Source organism: Pseudophryne corroboree, chromosome 4 (genome assembly GCF_028390025.1).
Source record: "Pseudophryne corroboree isolate aPseCor3 chromosome 4, aPseCor3.hap2, whole genome shotgun sequence".
Lineage (NCBI taxonomy): Eukaryota > Metazoa > Chordata > Amphibia > Anura > Myobatrachidae > Pseudophryne > Pseudophryne corroboree.
The window spans coordinates 33,929,538-33,945,292 of record NC_086447.1 but is presented as its reverse complement, the minus strand read 5'-3'; the positions used below and the strand labels follow the sequence as shown (position 1 = coordinate 33,945,292).

The window sequence follows — 15,755 nt, the reverse complement described above, 5'->3', positions numbered from 1 at the left end:
CTAAGTGTCATGTTACAGGTTGGGTTTGAAAAATAATAGCCAAGAGCTGGTTGGCTGGTACTTTCTCTCTTTTCAAGGCTTAGAGTTTGAGACACAATGTACTAAATAATTCATTAAATTTCCCATTTTTACTCTCTAGTGCAGTGTAAATCAATGAAGTTGAAAAGGAGATTAATGGTAAGAACTTATCTTTGTTAAATCTTTCTGCGAGGTACACTGGATTTCACAGGGAATAACATTGGGGTGTAGAGTAGGATCTTGATCCGAGGCACCAACAGGCTAAAGCTTTGACTGTTCCCAAGATGCCTTGCACCGCCTCCTCTATAACCCCACCTCCGTGCACAGGAGCTCAGTTTTGTTAACCAGTCCAATGTAGTAGCAGGTAAAAGAGACGATAACAGTTAATAACCACAGCGAACCACAATCTCACGACAGGAAAAGGTACCAGCGGCTAATGCCACACAAACCCAAAGAAGCTAAGTGCGTCAGGGTGGGCACCCTGTGGAATCCAGTGTACCTCGCAAAAAAGAGATTTAACAAAGGTAAATTCTTACCTTAAATCTCCTTTTCTGCAGCGCGCTACACCGTAATCCACAGGGAATAATATCGGGGATGTCCTAAAGCAGTTCCTCATGGGAGGGGAAACACTGTAGCGGGCACAATAACCCAGCGTCCAAAGGAAGCATCCTGGGAGGCGGAAGTATCAAAGGCATAGAAGCTAATGAATGTGTTCACTGAGGACCACATAGCCGCCTTGCACAATTGTTCAAGGGTCGAACCTTGGCGGGGCCGCCCAAGAAGGTCCAACAGACTCAGTAGAATGGGCTGTGATGGGAGCAGGAGCTGGAAGTCTAGCCTTTACATAAGCATGTGCAATCAACATTCTAATCCATCTGGCCAGGGTCTGCTTATTAGCAGGCCAGCCACATTTGTGAAAACCAAAGAGAACAAAGAGCATCAGATCTTCTAAGCTAATCTGTTCTTTTCACATAAATACGGAGAGCCCGTACCACATCCAAAGACCTCTCCTTGGAGGATTAAACTGGAGAGGTGGAAAGACACCACCACCACCTTAGGTAGATAACCAGGGCGAGTTCTAAGAACAGCCCGGTCACACTGAAAAAATCAGAAAAGGTGACAGACAGGACAAGGCACCTAAACCTGAAACCCGTCTAGCAGAGGCGATAGTCAGCAAAAACAGGACCTTAAGAGAAAGCCATTTAAGGTCCACAGACTCAAGAGGTTCAAACGGAGACTCTTGTAAAGCGTCCAGAACAACCAACAAATCACAAGAAGCCACAGAAGGAACATAGGGAGATTGAATCCGTCAAAATAGGATTTTGGTACTTACCAGGTAAATCCTTTTCTTTGAATCCATAGGGGGCACTGGAGTACTCTTGGGATATGGACAGCTTCCGCAGGAACAGGGCACTGAATATTTCAAGTTAGAACACTCCACCCCTCCATATCTTAGAGTACCTCAGTGTTTTTTACTGAGCCGAACAGGAGCTATAGAGGTTGACAATGGAGAATTACATATAACATAACGGACAACAATAAAGTTGACACATAACGTTACTGACAACTAAACAGTTGACACCATAACCGATAGAACTTGATAATTTGAACCAGTCGGTAAGAGTGCGTTACCATAAGATCCCCTGAACTTACCACAAACCAGGTAAAACTGACCTCGGTGGGCGTCCAGTGCCCCCTATGGATTCAAAGAAAAGGATTTACCTGGTAAGTACCAAAATCCTATTTTCTTTTTCATCCACTAGGGGTGACTGGAGTACTCTTGGGACGTACCAAAGCTTCCCCCGTGGGCGGGAGAGCTGTTTGGCACCTGTAACACTAGGCGGCCAAAGCTAGATGCTGATGCCGCAAACGTATCAAACTTGTAAAAGCGCACAAACATGTGCACTGATGACCATGTAGCCGCACGGCAAAGCTGAGTCGTAGAAGCTCCACGACCAGCTGCCCATGAAGTTCCCACAGAACGTGAGGAATGAGCTGTTACTGATGTAGGCGGCTGTAACCTAGCATGAAGGTAAGCCTGACGTATGGTCAGTTTTATCCATCTGGATAAGGTCTGCTTAGAAGCTGGCCAACCCATCTTGGCAGCATCATAGAGAACAAACAATGTATCCGTCTTACGAACTGTAGACGATCAGGATACATAAACGCGTAATGCGCGTACCACATCCAGAGTTCCAGAATGTCCTGTTAACACAGGAACTACTATTGGTTGATTGATGTGAAAAGATGACACTACCTTTGGTAAGAAAGCGGGATTCATCCAAAGTTCCGCTCTGTCATCATGAAACACCAAATACGGTGGCTTGCATGACAAGGCACCCAAATCTGAAACACGACTTGCCGAAGCTAAGGCTAGGAGGAAAATTGTTTTCCAAGTGAGAAACTTAATATCCACTTGTTGTAAGGGTTCAAAATATGAAGACTGTAAGAAATCTAAAACCATATTCAAGTCCCATGGCGCTGTAGGTGGAATGAATGGAGGCTGTACTCTGAGGACACCTTGCAGAAAAGTGTGTACCGACGGCAATAGAGCCAATCGTCTTTGAAAGTAAATTGACAACGCAGATACCTGCACCTTTAGTGTAGATAAACGTAGTCCTCCATCTAAGCCCGTCTGTAGAAATAACAAAAGACGGGATAACTTGAAAGATGATGTCGGAAACTTTCGAGCTTCACACCAACCTATATAGGCACGCCAAATTCTGTAATGATGAGCTGCCGTAACCGGCTTCCTAACTCGTAACATGGTTGGTATAACCGATTCTGGAATGCCCTCTCTTCTTAAGAGGGCGGTCTCAACAGCCACCCCGTCAAACGCAGCCGTGCTAAATCGGGGTAAAGAAACAGACCCTGTTGTAACAGGTCCGGACGTAGTGGGAGAGGCTAAGGATAGTCTGCGAGTAGACCACGTAGATCCGAGACCAAGCTCTCCGAGGCCAATGAGGTGCCACTAGTATGACTGTGGCGGACTCTTTTGATCCATTCTAGCAACAGAGGAAGCAGCGGAAACGGTGGAAACAGATACACGAGGCTGTAAAGCTACGCGATTGTGAGAGCATCCACCGCCCCTGCCTTTGGATCTCGCATTCTGGACACATACTGGGGCGTTTGGTGATTGTGGCGAAATGCCATCAGATCCACTTGTGGGTAACCCCACCTCTGGACCAACATGTGAAACACTTCTAGATTTAATGCCCATTCTCCTGGATGAAAATCCCGACGGCTGAGATAATCCACCTCCCAGTTGTCCACTCCCGGAATGAACACTGCCGACAATATCACTTGGTGATGTTCGGCCCAATTGAAGATTCGAGCTACTTCCCGCATTGCCGTGCGGCTTCTCGTTCCTCCTTGTTTGTTGATGTACGCGACTGCCGTCGCGTTGTCCGACTGCACCTGGACAGCCTGAGACCGAAGCATGTGTACTGCTTGTCGTAGCGCATTGTAAATTGCCCGGAGTTCCAGGACATTTATAGACCGCAATCTTTCGTGATCCGTCCAGAGACCCTGGAGCTGACAATTTTGAACTACAGCTCCACAACCTCTGAGACTCGCGTCCGTCGTTAGAATTATCCAATTCCAGGCGCCGAACCGTTTCCCTGCGGTTAGATTGTGTACTTTGAGCCACCAGAGTAGAGTTACCCTTGCCCGTGGCGACAACCTCACCCTGTGGTGAATCTGCAGATGCGAGCCCGACCACTGTTCGAGCACATCCAGTTGAAATGGACGCGAGTGAAATCTTCCGAACTGAAGCGATTCGAAAGCCGCCGCCATTGTGCCTAAAAGGCGAATGCACAAATGTACCAAGACTGTGCGTGGCTTGAGCACTAATTGTACCAGATGACGAATAATCTGTACTTTCTGTTCTGGTAGGTAAATTCGTTGATTTACCGTATCGAGAATCATACCTAGGAATTGAAGTCGTTGAGACAGAATCAGATGTGATTTCTTGAAGTTGACAATCCAACCATGGTGAACCAGTACATTGTATGTTAGCAGCACATGTTGGAGGAGCATCTGTTGAGACGGAGCTTTGATGAGCAGATCGTCTAAGTACGGAACTATTGTCACTCCCAGGGATCTGAGATGAGCTATCATCACAGACATCACTTTGGTGAATACCCGAGGCGCTGACGAGAGGCCAAACGGTAGAGCCTGAAACTGGTAATGGTTCTGGCGTATTGCAAAACGCAAGAACCTCTGATGAGGCGGCCAAATTGGAATGTGTAAGTACGCATCCTTGAGATCTACCGCAATCATGAATTCCTGTGGCTCTAAACCTGCAATTACTGACCGCAGAGATTCCATCTTGAATCTGTAGTAAGTGACGTACTGATTGAGACCCTTTAAGTTCAATATTGGCCTGACGGAGCCATCCGGCTTCGGTACCACAAACAGACTGGAATAATAACCCTGACCCTGTTGGTGTACAGGGACCGGAATCAAAACTGCTGAATCCAGTAGGGACTGAATGGCAATTTGCAGAACCGCCCTCTTGTCGTCCGAGAGAGGTAGCCCTGTCTTGAAAAACCGCAGTGGCGGAAGACAGTCGAACTCTATTTTGTAACCTTTTAACACTAAATTGCGTATCCACCCATCTGTGGATGTCTGGAACCACGCCAAATGGAACGTCTGAAGGCGTGCTCCCACAATTGGAGATCTGAGATGGGCTGAGAGCCCGTCATGCCACTGGCTAGTCGGTGACCTTGGCGTCCCGACGACTGGTGTTGGTTTGTTGGAAACCACGTCCTCGACCTCGTCTACCAAACGTGGCTGTTCCTCTGCCATGCCCGCGAAAGGGCTGAGGTCTAAAGGATTTGAACGCAGGTCCAGAGTATTTCCGTCTTGGTACCGTTTGAGGCAATGGTAAGAAAACAGACTTTCCTCCCGTGGCCTCAGAAATCCATTTGTCCAATTCAGGACCAAACAACTTCTCGCCCCGTAAGGTAACGCCTCTATACCTCTTTTGACCTCTGCCTCTGCTTGCCAAGAACGCAGCCAGAGTGCTCGTCGTACTGTAACCAGTGACAATGAAATGCGAGAAGTGAGCTGACAGACGTCAGTAGAAGCTGTACATAGACACTCCGCAGCCTCACAGATTTGATCAGCAAGAAGTATAAGGTGATCGTCATGTAGGGCAGACTTGAGTTCTGTTATCCATACTATGAGCGCCTTAGTGACCCAAATGCCAGGGGAAGAAATGGGTGCAGATGCACTATGCAATCATTACTATAAATTACAGTATATAATATACTAAGAGGTTGTTGGCATATAATTGGCCAATGATATGGGCTTGCTCACCACGTCGAGGTCACCTCTATCGAGCAAGTCCCTAACACTTTTGGGGTTCACACTGGGACGCAGGGCACCCCCAAATCAGCCCAGCCACGAACCCCCCCAAGGCATCACACTAGTGGAAAGTCGTGAGGTGTAATAAAGTATAAGAGAAGCATAGGTAGTTACGGAGTGTAGAAAGTGTTTTAAAATTAGATATAAAGTGGGTGAAAAAAATACATGGATAAAATGACACACTTAGGAGGTAGTGAAAAAATAGTGACTATAAGTGTTAGGGTGTGATGCCCTGGAGTGGCCCAGACAGAACAGTTCAGGGGACCCCACGTCCCAATGCTTACCCCCAAATAGACTGACACTGTATGAAAATAATAGGACTTACTTTGTATTACGCCTGAATCATTGATGTGCAGTCAGATGTAGGTCCCTGCTTAAAATCAGTTTGGTAGGTGGGGGAGGGGTGCTAGTCAGAATGAAGTAATCTCAGACTTCAGGTGTGTATTTATACACATAGTATAGACTATACAGAGGAAATGGGTCTAGACTGCACACCCTAGTAGTTGTAATGAAAGGTGCTATCTGCTGAGATTTTATGGTAATACAGGGGAAGAAATGGGTGCAGATGCACTATGCAATCATTACTATAAATTACAGTATATAATATACTAAGAGGTTGTTGGCATATAATTGGCCAATGATATGGGCTTGCTCACCGCGTCGAGGTCACCTCTATCGAGCAAGTCCCTAACACTTTTGGGGTTCACACTGGGACGCAGGGCACCCCCAAATCAGCCCAGCCACGAACCCCCCCAAGGCATCACACTAGTGGAAAGTCGTGAGGTGTAATAAAGTATAAGAGAAGCATAGGTAGTTACGGAGTGTAGAAAGTGTTTTAAAATTAGATATAAAGTGGGTGAAAAAAATACATAGATAAAATGACACACTTAGGAGGTAGTGAAAAAATAGTGACTATAAGTGTTTGGGCCACTCCAGGGCATCACACCCTGACAGAACAGTTCAGGGGACCCCACGTCCCAATGCTTACCCCCAAATAGTCTGACACTGTATGAAAATAATAGGACTTACTTTGTATTACGCCTGAATCATTGATGTGCAGTCAGATGTAGGTCCCTGCTTAAAATGCCAACCAACCCAGGTCTCAGCAGCACTCCTGCTGCTATATACATGAACTTTAGCATAGTTTCTATTTTGCGGTCTGAAGGGTCTTTAAGCGTAGTAGCAGTTGGCACTGGTATGGTTAATTTCTTTGTAAGTTTTGACACAGACGAATCAACCATTGGTGGATTCTCCCATGTACATGTCACCGAGTCTGGAAACGGGTAACTAGACTTAAATCTGCGAGGTATAGAAAACCGTTTATCTGGATTCTTTCGTGTTTCTATTAACATCTTATGAAGAGACTTCGAAACAGGAAAACATATTGGAGATCTCTGTCGTTTAGTAAATACAACTTCATCATTTGTTAGAGGCTCCTCGGTTTCTGTAAACTTCAGAGACTGACGCACCGCTCTGATGAGATTATCAATGCCTGGGCTGTTAAAATCCTCACTATCTGACTCCACTTCACCCTTCTCACCCTCATCTTGCGCAGTGAGGTCTGGCATGGAATCGTCAGAATGCAACATAGCAGAAACTGGTAAATCATAAGACATATGAAATTTATCCCATCTACCCAAAATGGATTTGGACTTCTGGCAAGGCTGAGACGCCTCCGGTAGTTCTGGCGGTCTCACCCTAGACTCAGATCTTGCCGCTTCCCGCTCTTGTCGAGCGGCGGTCAATTCTGATTGCAACCCAGCCAGTACATTGGCTAGCATTTCCCATGGAGGGTCTGGGGAGGAAACCGGCTTTAAAACCGGAGCAGAAATTGTATTCGTAACTGAATTCACAAAACATACTGTACATGTGGTAGATCCATCCAGTAACACACTGTTACAGACATTGCAGTGTAACTGCTTTTTAGTTTTTGCTGGTGCCTTACTCATTATGCAGACAGACAATACAATATACAAAACAGACACTTGCACGACTCAGTAAAATAGTACTAAGGTGTGTCTATATATATATATCTGTCCAAGTGCAGTACACGTGGCCAGTCCTATGAAATGTGATCACAAATTCCCACTAACACCCCTGCGCCTCCGGTGGAGTAGAGATGTAGGACAGGAACGTTCTGGAATCACAACAGGAAGAAACAGGAAGCATGGTTAAAATGGCCCCCATGCCATGCTTACAGTATAATCACAGTACAGGTTATAATCTTTTGAAACAGATATATAACCTGGGACAGTGTAACAAAAGCCTAATAGCCTATGCTTTCTATATCATCTATGCAGCCTAGCATACTGCTGCTGCTGCTTTCCCCCCCGTGCAGCTGTGTGCTCCTGCTGCTATATACATGGTGCTGTGAGCTTCTCCCCCCCCCCCCCCCCCCCCCCTGTATGCTCCGTGTACTGGAACATGTAAAAGGGCCGGGGAGCGGGAGCCGGGGAACGGCCAGCGGGAGCCGGGTAGCGGGACGGCCAGCGGGCGCCGGAGAACAGATAGTGGGAGCCGGGGAGCGCGCTCCCTCTATGCGGCTCTAAGCAGCGGCAGCGGGCGGCTTACTATCCGGCTCTGAGCAGCGGCGGCGGGCGGTGCTTACATTGTCTCAGAAACAGTGTCACCACACAGCGGGGCGGCAGCGTGGGCTGACCGCCCCGTCCCCCAACATACCTGGACTCCTGTGGTGAGGCTATGACGGGGCTTCTCTGTAAGCACCGGCCAGCCTTTTCTACAGGATGTCTGCTCTGGCTGTGAGGGTGCTCTTTCAGAGAGGACCGACACGCCACAGCTGCTTGTAGCAGCTTCCACTATCCCGGACCCTAGCCTTTTGGAAGGGGGAAAGGGATGTGGTAAAGTGAAAAAATAAGAATTTACTTACCGATAATTCTATTTCTCGTAGTCCGTAGTGGATGCTGGGTACTCCGTAAGGACTATGGGGAATAGCGGCTCCGCAGGAGTCTGGGCACATCTAAAAGAAAGCTTTAGGACTATCTGGTGTGCACTGGCTCCTACCCCTATGACCCTCCTCCAAGCCTCAGTTAGGATACTGTGCCCGGACGAGCGTACACAATAAGGAAGGATTTTGAATCCCGGGTAAGACTCATACCAACCACACCAATCACACTGTACAACTTGTGATCTGAACCCAGTTAACAGCACGATAACAGAGGAGCCTCTAGAAAAGATGGCTCACTACAGCAATAACCTGAATTTTTTGGTAACAATAACTATGTACCAGTATTGCAGACAATCCGCACTTGGGATGGGCGCCCAGCATCCACTACGGACTACGAGAAATAGAATTATCGGTAAGTAAATTCTTATTTTCTCTGACGTCCTAAGTGGATGCTGGGTACTCCGTAAGGACCATGGGGATTATACCAAAGCTCCCAAATGGGCGGGAGAGTGCGGATGACTCTGCAGCACCAAATGAGAGAACTCCAGGTCCTCCTCAGCCAGGGTATCAAATTTGTAGAATTTTGCAAACGTGTTTTCCCCTGACCAAGTAGCAGCTCGGCAAAGTTGTAAAGCCGAGACCCCCCGGGCAGCCGCCCAAGATGAGCCCACCTTCCTTGTGGAATGGGCATTTACAGATTTTTGGCTGTGGCAGGCCTGCCACAGAATGTGCAAGCTGAATTGTACTACAAGTCCAACGAGCAATAGTCTGCTTAGAAGCAGGAGCACCCAGCATGTTGGGTGCATACAGGATAAACAGCGAGTCAGTTTTCCTGACTCCAGCCGTCCTGGAAACATATATTTTCAGGGCCCTGACAACGTCTAGCAACTTGGAGTCCTCCAAGTCCCTAGTAGCCGCAGGCACCACAATAGGTTGGTTCAGGTGAAACGCTGACACCACCTTAGGGAGAAACTGGGGACGAGTCCGCCGTTCTGCCCTGTCCGAATGGAAAATCAGATATGGGCTTTTGTGAGACAAAGCCGCCAATTCTGACACTCGCCTGGCCGAGGCCAGGGCCAACAGCATGGTCACTTTCCATGTGAGATATTTTAAATCCACAGATTTGAGCGGTTCAAACCAATGTGATTTGAGGAATCCCAGAACTACGTTGAGATCCCACGGTGCCACTGGAGGCACAAAAGGGGGTTGTATATGCAGTACTCCCTTGACGAATGTCTGGACTTCAGGAACTGAAGCCAATTCTTTCTGGAAGAAAATCGACAGGGCCGAAATTTGAACCTTAATGGACCCCAATTTGAGGCCCATAAACACTCCTGTTTGCAGGAAATGCAGGAATCGACCGAGTTGAAATTCCTCCGTGGGGGCCTTCCTGGCCTCACACCACGCAACATATTTTCGCCAAATGCGGTGATAATGTTGTGCGGTCACCTCCTTCCTGGCTTTGACCAGGGTAGGTATGACCTCTTCCGGAATGCCTTTTCCCTTAGGATCCGGCGTTCAACCGCCATGCCGTCAAACGCAGCCGCGGTAAGTCTCGGAACAGACAGGGTCCTTGCTGAAGCAAGTCCTTTCTTAGCGGCAGAGGCCATGGGTCCTCTGTGAGCATCTCTTGAAGTTCCGGGTACCAAGTCCTCCTTGGCCAATCCGGAGCCACGAGTATAGTTCTTACTCCTCTCTGTCTTATAATTCTCAGTACCTTGGGTATGAGAGGAAGAGGAGGGAACACATACACTGACTGGTACACCCACGGTGTTACCAGAGCGTCCACAGCTATTGCCTGAGGGTCCCTTGACCTAGCGCAATACCTGTCCAGTTTTTTGTTGAGGCGGGACGCCATCATGTCCACCTTTGGTTTTTCCCAATGGTTCACAATCATGTGGAAGACTTCCGTGTGAAGTCCCCACTCTCCCGGGTGGAGGTCGTGCTGAGGAAATCTGCTTCCCAGTTGTCCACTCCCGGAATAAATACTGCTGACAGTGCTATCACATGATTTTCCGCCCAGCGAAGAATCCTTGCAGCTTCTGCCATTGCCCTCCTGCTTCTTGTGCCACCCTGTCTGTTTACGTGGGTGACTGCCGTGATGTTGTCCGACTGGATCAACACCGGCTGACCTTGAAGCAGAGGTCTTGCTAAGCTTAGAGCATTGTAAATGACCCTTAGCTTCAGGATATTTATGTGAAGTGATGTCTCCAGGCTTGACCATAAGCCCTGGATATTCCTTCCCTGTGTGACTGCTTCCCAGCCTCGCAGGCTGGCATCCGTGGTCACCAGGACCCAGTCCTGAATGCTGAATCTGCGGCCCTCTAGAAGATGAGCACTCTGCAACCACCACAGGATGGATACCCTTGTCCTTGGTGACAGGGTTATCCGCTGATGCATCCGAAGATGCGACCCGGACCATTTGTCCAGTAGGTCCCACTGGAAAGTTCTTGCGTGGAATCTACCGAATGGGACTGCTTCATAGGAAGCCACCATTTTTACCCAGAACCCTTGTGCATTGATGCACTGAGACTTGGCTCGGTTTTAGGAGGTTCCTGACTAGCTCGGATAACTCCCTAGCTTTCTCTTCCGGGAGAAACACCTTTTTTCTGGACTGTGTCCAGGATCATCCCTAGGAACAGAAGACAAGTCGTCGGAACCAGCTGCGATTTTGGAATATTGAGAATCCAATCGTGCTGCCGCAACACTACCTGAGATAGTGCTACACCGACCTCCAACTGTTCCCTGGATCTTACCCTTATCAGGGAATCGTCCAAGTAAGGGATAACTAAAATTCCTTTCCTTCGAAAGAATATCATTATTTCGGCCATTACCTTGGTAACGACCCGGGGTGCCGTGGACCATCCCTACGGCAGCGTCTGAACTGATAGTGACAGTTCTGTACTATAACCTGAGGTACCCTTGGTGAGAAGGGTAAATTTTGACATGAAGGTAAGCATCCTTGATGTCCCGAGACATCATGTAGTCCCCTTCTTCCAGGTTCGCAATCACTGCTCTGAGTGACTCAATCTTGAATTTGAACCTCTGTATGTAAGTGTTCAAAGATTTTAGATTTAGAATCGGACTCACCGAGCCGTCTGGCTTCGGTACCACAATAGTGTGGAATAATACCCCGTTCCCTGTTGCAGGAGGGGTACCTTGATTATCACCTGCTGGGAATACAGCTTGTGAATGGCTTCCAAAACTGCCTCCCTGTCAGAGGGAGACGTCGGTAAGGCCGACTTTTGGAAACGGCGAGGGGGAGACGTCTCGAATTCCAATTTGTACCCCTGAGATATTACCTGAAGGATCCAGGGGTCTACTTGCGAGTGAGCCCACTGCGCACTGAAATTCATTGAGAACGGGCCCCCATCGTGCCTGAGCTTGTAAAGCCCTAGCGTTCTACTGAGGGCTTGACAGAGGCGGGAAAAGGTTTCTGTTCCTGGGAACTGGCTGATCTCTGCAGCCTTTTTCCTCTCCCTCTGTCACGAGCAGAAAAGAGGAACCTTTTGTCCGCTTGCCAACAAAGGACTGCGCCTGATAATACGGCGTCTTATTTTGAGAGGCGACCTGAGGTACAAACGTGGATTTCCCAGCTGTTACCGTGGCCACCAGGTCTGAAAGACCGACCCCAAAAGTCCCCTTTCAAAAGCAATACTTCCAAATGGCGTTTGGAATCCGCATCACCTGACCACTTTACTGGTAGAATTGGATAACGCACTTATACTTGATGCCAGTCGGCAAATATTCCGCTGTGCATCATGCATATATAGAAAAGCATCTTTTAAATGCTCTATAGGCAATAATATACTGTCCCTATCTAGGATATCAATATTTCCAGTCAGGGAATCCGACCACGCCAACCCAGCACTGCACATCCAGGCTGAGGCGATTGCTGGTCGCTGTATAACACCAGTATGTGTGTAAATACATTTTAGGATACCCTCCTGCTTTCTATCAGCAGGATCCTTAAGGGCGGCCATCTCAGGAGAGGGTAGAGCCCTTGTTCTTACAAGCGTGTGAGCGCCTTATCCCCCCTAGGGGGTGTTCCCAACGCATCCTAACCTCTGGCGGGAAAGGGTATACTGCCAATAACTTTTTAGAAAATATCAATTGTTATCGGGGGGAAACCCACGCATCATCACACACCTCATTTTATTTCTCAGATTCAGGAAAACTACAGGTAGTTTTTCCCTCACCGAACATAATACCCCTTTTTGGTGGTACTCGTATTATCAGAAATGTGTAAAACATTTTCCATTGCCTCAATCATGTAACGTGTGGCCCTACTGGAAATCACGGTTGTCTCTTCACCGTCGACACAGGAGTCATTATCCGTGTCGGCGTCTGTATCTGCCATCTGAGGTAACAGGCGCTTTAGAGCCCCTGACGGCCTATGAGACGTCTGGACAGGCACAAGCTGAGTAGCCGGCTGTCTCATGTCAACCACTGTTTATACAGAGCTGACACTGTCACGTAATTTTCAACAGTACATCCACTCAGGTGTCGACCCCCTAGGGGGTGACATCACCTTTACAGACACTCTGCTCCGTCTCCACATCATTTTTTCTCCTCATACATGTCGACACAAACGTACCGACACACAGCACACACACAGGGAATGCTCTGATAGAGGACAGGACCCCACTAGCCCTTTGGGGAGAAAGAGGGAGAGTTTGCCAGCACACACCAGAGCACTATATATATACAGGGATAACCTTATATAAGTGTTTTTCCCCTTATTGCTGCTGTATGTTTTAATACTGCGCCTAATTAGTGCCCCCCTCTCTTTTTTTTAACCCTTTCTGTAGTGTAGTGACTGCAGGGAAGAGCCAGGGAGCTTCCCTCCAACTGAGCTGTGAGGGAAATGGCGCCAGTGTGCTGAGGAGATAGGCTCCGCCCCCTTTCCGGCGGCCTTATCTCCCGTTTTTCTGTATATTCTGGCAGGGGTTAAATACATCCATATAGCCCAGGAGCTATATGTGATGTATTTTTTGCCATGTAAGGTATTTTTATTGCGTCTCAGGGCGCCCCCCCCCCCAGCGCCCTGCACCCTCAGTGACCGGAGTGTGAAGTGTGCTGAGAGCAATGGCGCACAGCTGCGGTGCTGTGCGCTACCTTATTGAAGACAGGAACGTCTTCTGCCGCCGATTTTTCCGGACCTCTTCGCTCTTCTGGCTCTGTAAGGGGGCCGGCGGCGCGGCTCCGGGACCCATCCAGGCTGGACCTGTGATCGTCCCTCTGGAGCTAATGTCCAGTAGCCAAGAAGCCCAATCCACTCTGCACGCTTGTGAGTTCGCTTCTTCTCCCCTTAGTCCCTCGATGCAGTGAGCCTGTTGCCAGCAGGTCTCACTGAAAATAATAAACCTAAACTAAAACTTTCACTAAGAAGCTCAGGAGAGCCCCTAGTGTGCACCCTTCTTGTTCGGGCACAGAGATCTAACTGAGGCTTGGAGGAGGGTCATAGGGGGAGGAGCCAGTGCACACCAGATAGTCCTAAAGCTTTCTTTTAGATGTGCCCAGACTCCTGCGGAGCCGCTATTCCCCATGGTCCTTACGGAGTACCCAGCATCCACTTAGGACGTCAGAGAAAATAAGAATTTACTCACCGGTAATTCTATTTCTCGTAGTCCGTAGTGGATGCTGGGGACTCCGTAAGGACCATGGGGAATAGACGGGCTCCGCAGGAGACTGGGCACTCTAAAGAAAGATTTAGGACTACCTGGTGTGCACTGGCTCCTCCCCCTATGACCCTCCTACAAGCCTCAGTTAGGACACTGTGCCCGGAAGAGCTGACACAATAAGGAAGGATTTTGAATCCCGGGTAAGACTCATACCAGCCACACCAATCACACCATATAACTCGTGATAGGAACCCCGGTTAACAGTATGATAACAACGGAGCCTCTGAATAGATGGCTCGCAATAACAACCCGATTTGTGTAACAATAACTATTTACAAGTATTGCAGACAATCCACACTTGGGATGGGCGCCCAGCATCCACTACGGACTACGAGAAAGTAGCAAATTATACTTACCGATAATTTAATTTCTTCAAGATACTCCATGGCAGCCATTACTCTGGGATTTATCCCTACTCCTAGATTTTAGACAGGAAGTTTTTTCTATTTTAGGCTCCGCCCCCTCTGGGAATATAGGTCCGTCCGCCCCTGGCTTCCCCAGTCTTTTGAGTGTCTCCTTGACGGAGCCTAAGAAAAAACAAAGATATATTGAGGTGGGAAAAACTAGGCTGCCATGGAGTATCTTGAAGAACTGAAATTATCGGTAAGTATAATTTGCTACTTTCTTCTACGCTACTCCATGGCAGCCATTACTCTGGGATATACCAAAGCATCCTAGTAGGGAGGGAAATAAACAACACAGAACCCAAATGATGCTTAAGGTAAATTTTTGTGCAGTTGCTTCCTTCAGTACTGCTTCTCCAAAGTGACCACCAGAGACATCTAAGCCATAGTGTCTGGTGAATGTATGGATGGACGACCATGTCGCTGCTGCACATATTTCTTTAATCGACACCTGTGCTCTTCTTGCCCAGGATGTAGCCACAGCCCTCGTAAAGTGTGCCTTAATGTGGTCTGGAACTGGTCGGCCATTTTCTTGGTAGGTGAATGCAATCAATTCCGTGATCCACCTAGAAATCGTGTTTTTAGAAGGCGATTCGCCTTTTTTGACTCCAGAGTGTAGAACAAACAGATTCTTAACTTTCCGGAAGTCTTTCACTCTCTCCAAGTATATAGAGACTGCCCGCAAAACATCCAGCATATGTAGTCTTTCTTCGTAATCATCCGTTGGGTACGGAAAGAAAGATGGTAGAATGATTTCTTGACTCATATGGAAGTTTGATACTACTTTTGGCAGAAATTCAGGATTATTCCTTAATATTATTCTGTCTGGAAGAATATTCAGGTAGGGCTCCTCAGCCCAGAGAGCCTGTGGTTCTCCAACTCTTCTCGCCGAAGTTATTGCTGTGAGGAAAACTACTTCCCAGGTAAGCATTTTTAAAGAGATTTCCCGCAGAGGTTCGAAAGGTCAATCCATCAGCGTATTCAGAACAACGTTCAGATCCCAGGTTGGCATAACTGATGTGACTCTAGGACGTTCCCTCTTGATGGCTTGACAGAATCTCTGTACCAGGTTATCCTCCGACAACTTCCTATCCAGCAATATACTTAAGGCTGATATTTGTACCTTGATGGTTGATACTGCAAGACCCATCTGAAAACCTTCGCTTAGAAACTGCAGTACCTGAGGAACTTCAACCTTAGAGATTTCGGTGTCATCTCCCAACCAATCGCCAAATTTTCTCCACACTCTATAATAGGATTTTGAAGAGATGCTCTTCCTTGCTTTCATAAGTAAGGTGACAACCTGTTCTGAAAGGCCTTTACTTTTCAGGATTGACCTCTCAACTTCCACGTCGTCAAATGAAGACTCTGTGG

At 47.9% G+C, this 15,755-nt stretch overlaps 1 protein-coding gene across 2 annotated transcripts in view; it reads left to right on the top strand.

The window, feature by feature from the left end:
* ADGRF3 (adhesion G protein-coupled receptor F3) overlaps window positions 1–15,755 on the top strand; it is an 88,665-nt gene that overhangs the window by 48,242 nt on the left and 24,668 nt on the right. The window contains exon 11 of one of the 2 annotated variants that reach the window (XR_010175805.1): window positions 140–177. The exons of the other annotated variant lie outside the window; for it this stretch is intronic. The gene's annotated coding sequence lies outside the window, so the exon portion shown is untranslated. The remainder of the gene's footprint in view (window positions 1–139; window positions 178–15,755) is intronic. 2 annotated transcript variants of the gene reach the window in all.